Source organism: Penaeus vannamei, chromosome 7, assembly GCF_042767895.1.
Source record: "Penaeus vannamei isolate JL-2024 chromosome 7, ASM4276789v1, whole genome shotgun sequence".
Classification (NCBI taxonomy): domain Eukaryota; kingdom Metazoa; phylum Arthropoda; class Malacostraca; order Decapoda; family Penaeidae; genus Penaeus; species Penaeus vannamei.
The window spans coordinates 4,953,370-4,958,369 of NC_091555.1; the positions used below are offsets into that span (position 1 = coordinate 4,953,370).

The following is a 5,000-nucleotide window of genomic DNA, read 5'->3' on the forward strand; positions in this document are numbered from 1 at the left end:
CCTCCTTCTTCCTCCTCCTCCTATGACGGTTGGGTATATGGGTTACTGTAAATGAGGAAGGGAGGAAGAGGAGGCGAAGGGGAAGAGGAGGGGGGAAGAGAAAAAAGAGAAATACGGAAGGAACTTGGAGCAGGAAGAAAAAAAAAACACGAACAAACAAAACGCAAAGAAACAAACAAAAACAAAGAAGAGAAAGTCCCAAGTTGGCGCCAATGACATGCCTCCCTTGCCTTGCCGGTCCCCCTCCCCCTACCCCTTCCTCCCTCCCCTCCCTCCCTTTCCAGCGACCTCAAAAGGAAGGAAGCAGCAGCCTCCACTTACTCCCCTTACTCCTACTCCTCCTCCTCCTCCTCCTCCTCCTCCTCCTCTCCCCCCTCCTCCTCCTCCTCCTCCTCCTCCTCCTCGGCCTCTCCCCCCTCCTCCTCCTCCTCCTCGCCCTCCTCCCCCTCCTCCCCCTCCTCCTCCTCCTCCTTCTCCTCCTCAGGTCAAGGTTCCTTCGCTGCCCCTTAGCCAACCTCTCACGCGCGCTCGCAACCTACCCGTACCCACGACCATGGCAGAGATGATCGTACCCATGCCCCACGCTCTTCTCTCTCGCCCCGACTCCTCCCTCCGACGTCTGGCTCCTCCCTCCTACCTCATGCCTCCTGTCTCCTTCCTACCCACTCCCCCTCTCTCCTGCCTCCTTTCCTACCCACTCCCCCTCTCTCCTGCCTCCTTCCTCCTCCCCCCTCCCTCCTTCCTCATGCCTCCTACCCACTCCCCCTTCCCTCCTTCCTCCTCTCCCCTCCCCCCTCCCTCCTTCCTCCTTCCTCCATCCTTCTTCCTCCCTCCTTCCTCCCCCCTCCCTCCTTCCTCCTCCCTCCTGCCTCTTCCCCCCTCTCCATTCCCTCCTTCCTCCTGCCTCCTTCATCGGCCTCGTACCCAATCGGATACCTTCCTATTCTTTCCTTTCCTCGCCTCTCAGGCGTGACCGCAATGGTGCATGCCTATGGTTAATGTCTTTCCTCCTTCCCTTTCTCTTTCTCTCCCCCTTCTGCCCTCCCTCCCTCCTTCCCTCCCTCCTCTATCGCCTAAATTGATTCCTCCCTCCTCCCTCCCTCCCTCCTCCTCCCCTATCTCTCTCTCCCTCCCAACTTCTCCCCTTTCTCTCTCTCCCTCCCAATTTCTCCCCCTACTCTCTCCCTCCTCCCCCTTTCTCTCCTTACCTCCCTCTCTCTCCCTTCTCCCCTTTCACTCTCTCCTCCCTCTCTACCACTCCCTCTCAACTTCTCCCCCTTTCTCTCTCCCTCCTCCCCTTTCTCTCCTTACCTCACTCCCACCCTCTTCCCCTTTCTCTCCTTACCTCCCTGTCTGCCTCCTCCCCTTTCTCTCCAAACTTCTCCCCTTTCTCTCCTTACTCTCCTTCTCTCTCCCTCCCTCCCTTTCTCTCCTTACCTCCTGTCTCCCTCTTCCCCTTTTTCTCCAAACTTCTCCCCTTTCTCTCTCTCTCCCTCTCTCCCTCCCTCCTCCCCTTTCTCTCCTTACCTCCTTCTCTCTCCCTCCCTCCCGCCACACACCACAACTTTTCCCCGAGAACCCAACTCATTCCAACAAACTTTTGTCTTTAAAACTTTGCGCCGACTATCACCACACACGTGACCGTGCGAGAGGCGAGCGGCGGCGGCGGCGGTGGTGACTGTGCTGGCATCTCGTGGTGACTGATTGTGCGCGTGTGGTGAACGGACTCCCTGACTGGCTGGCCCCGTTTTAATTCCGTTTTAATCTGTTGTACATCGTCGTTCCACTTTTGTTTGGCTCGTCTATCACGTAAGGTAAACTTTTTCCAATGTTGTTTCCACCTAACCATACACCTTCGTCAAAATTCCTCATAGTATCATCAAGATCATTATATTTTATGAATGACCGTCTATGCATCTGAGAACGCACAGACAAGACAACACTGTATACATGTATGCGTGTCCGAAGGAAAGGTGTGAGTACAGGAATGCGCATCTGACCAAAAGTCTCCTTACACAGACCTTGCATCTGAACACCTCGGTTTAAAAAAAAAAAAGTCAAATCAGAGTCGAAATAAATAAATAAATATATCTCCCGTCACTTGTGTCCCTAAACTCGCCCAATTTGCGCAGATCTCATATTTCGTGGGTGGCGCCATTCCCAGCTCACCCGCGGTCGGGGGGCACAGCTCCCCCAGTGCCCAGCGGGTATCAGAGAGGGAGAGAGGCATGTTACGTCCCACTCCCGCGCTGTCGGAAGTCGGATGCAAATACTATATCGACTTTCCTTTACTTAGACGCAGATCTGAATACAAAAAAGATAAATAGAGATCTTCAAACGCTGTCAACAAGCTTGGCTGACTAATGGTCAGAGTACTTATTACTAATAAAGTCGTCGAGAAATACATTAACTTGAGCATCGAATCCCGCTGAGATCTTTAAAAAAAAAAGGTGGTCATCAAACCATATAATTATAGCGATACAAAGCAAGAGGCAAGAAGACACTTTTTCTCACCCCGCTGATATATTCGAATAGAAGAGTTACTCCTCAAGGTATACCAATTTTCTATGGCGTCTGGTCTCGCGGCACCACTTCTTATCTCACCCTCTACCCCTCCCTCCCCCCTCTCTCTCCCCTCCCTCCCTCCCCCCCCCACACACCCACGCTTGAACTATGCAGAAGTTCAAAGCGGCAAGACCTTACTTATTTCGACTTAGGGTCAAAGCACGCCCACGCGAAACAGCAGACTTGAGGCGAGAGAAAGAAAAGAAAAGAAAAGAAAAAAAAAAGTTTGAGACCTCGTCAGGGGTGCCATCCAGAAGGGCCTTATTTTGACAGATTAAAAGTCGCGAGCAAGGATGTAAACAAACGCTCGACGAGAACAACAAGAAAGAGGAATGCAAAGATGAAATTGGTGAAAAGGGAGGGAGGGGGGAGGGGAAGAGGGGGGGGAGACGGTAGGGGAGTGAGTGAGTGAGAGTGAGAGAGAAAAGAGGAAGAAAGAAAGTAGAGAGAGAAGAGGAATAAAAGAAGGAAAGAAAGAAAGGGAAAGAGAGAAGAAGAAGAAGAAGAAGAAGAACAAGAAGAGCACGAAGAAGAAGAAGAAGAAGAAGAAGAACAAGAAGAAGAAGAAGAAGAAGAAGAAGAAGAAGAAGAAGAACAAGAACAAGAACAAACACAAGAAGAAGAAGAAGAAGAAGAAGAAGAAGAAGAAGAAGAACAACAACAACAACAACAACAACGAAGAAAAGAAAACGACAAGAACGATCACTTAAAGAGTGATTCTAAACACGGAATCAAAGGTGACGCCATAAACGACCTACATAAACCGTTTAAGGGTCTGGGTTGAAAGGGAAGAACGAGAAAGGGGGAAGAGGAAGAGGAAGGACAAGGGAAGGAGAAGGGGAAGTGGAAGAGGAAGAGGAAAGAGGAAGTGGAAGGAGGAAGGAGGAAGAACGAGAGAGGGAAGGGGAAGGGGAAAGGGAAGAACGAGAAAGGGGAAGAGGAAGAAGAGAGGGGGAAAAGGGACAAGGGGAAGGAGAAGGGGAAGTGGAAGAGGAAGAGGAAGAGGGGAAGTGGAGAGGGAAGGAGAAGAACGAGAGAGGAAAGGGGAAGGGGAAGGGGAAGAACGAGAAAGGGGAAGAACGAGAAAGAGGGGAAGAGGAAGGAGGAAGGGGAAGTGGAAGAAGGAAGAGAGGAAGAGGAAGGGAAGAGGGAGAGAGGGAAGTGGAAGGGGAAGGAAGAACGAACGAAAGAGAGGGGGGAAGGGGGAAGAGGAGAGAGGAAGGGGAAGGGAAGAGGAAGGAGAAGAACGAAAAAGGGGGAACAGGAAGGGGGAAGTGGAAGGGGAAGGGGGAAGGGAAGGGGAAGTGGAAGGAGAAGGGGAAGGGGAAGGAGAAGGAGGGGAAGTGGAAGGAGGAAGGGAAGAGAGAGAAGAAGGAAAGGGGAAGAACGAGAAAGGGGAAGAGGAAGGACAAGGGAGGGAAGGAGGGAAGAGGGGCCGTGGAAGGAAGGAGAAGGGGGAAGGGGAAGAGGAAGGGGAAGAGAGAAGGGGAAGGGAAGAGGGAAGGGGAAGAGAGAAGGGAGAGGGGAAGAACGAGAAAGGGGAAGAGGAAGGGGAAGGGGGGAAGGGGGAAGAAGGGGAAGGAAGAGGGAAGGGGAAGGAGGAAGTGGAAGGGAAGAAGGAGAAGTGGAAGGGAGAAGTGGAAGAGGAAGGAGAAGTGGAAGAGGAAGAAGGAAAGGGGAAGTGAAAAAAAGGAAAGGAAAGAGGAAGGGAAAGAACGATTAAGGGAAGAACATGAAAAGGAAGAGGAAGGGAAGGAGAAAGAGAAGAAGAATAACGGGAAAGGGAAGAAGACGAAGAATAATAATAACATGAAAAGAGAAGGAAAAGAAGAAGAATAATTAGAAGAAGAATAACAGGAAAAGGGAAGAAAGGGAAGAGGAAGGAAGGGAGGGTACAGCAGCCCTGAAACCAGGACATAGGCGACGGAGGGGGTGGGGCCCGGTATAGGTCTCCATCACAACGTCTTGGCCGAGAAATGCTCAAGGTAATCTGTCTTTGCGCTAATGACCCATCATTTATGTGGTCTGTGATTAGTGGTCTCGCATTAATGGTCTATTGTGATCTTTTCCTAATGGTCTATCAGTAATCACCTATCTTTAATTTCCATAAGTCGCGGTTTACTACCAATGGTTTTATGATTAATTATCCTTTATCAATAGTTTTCGTGTTATGGTCTACAGCTTTTTTTTTTTCTTTCTTTTTTCTTTTTTTTTTACAGATCAGCTGAAGGAAATAGGATGGGGAAGGGGGGGGGCGATGAGAAAAGAGGAAAGGGGAAAGAAAGAGGAAAGGGGAAATGGGTAAAGAAAGGCAAAAGGGAAAGGAGACTGGGAAGGAAAAAGCAGAGAAAGGGAAGGAGGGAAGGAGGGAAAGGGAGAGGGTGGGAAGGAGCAAAACAGAAGCGACAGACCAAAGGAAAAGGTAGAAGGGAAAG

The 5,000-nt window shown here is 50.6% G+C and overlaps 1 protein-coding gene across 7 annotated transcripts in view; it reads right to left on the minus strand.

Moving 5' to 3' along the window:
* Positions 1-5,000, minus strand: part of CtBP (C-terminal binding protein) — a 41,629-nt gene that overhangs the window by 19,572 nt on the left and 17,057 nt on the right. The gene's annotated exons all lie outside the window — the stretch shown is intronic.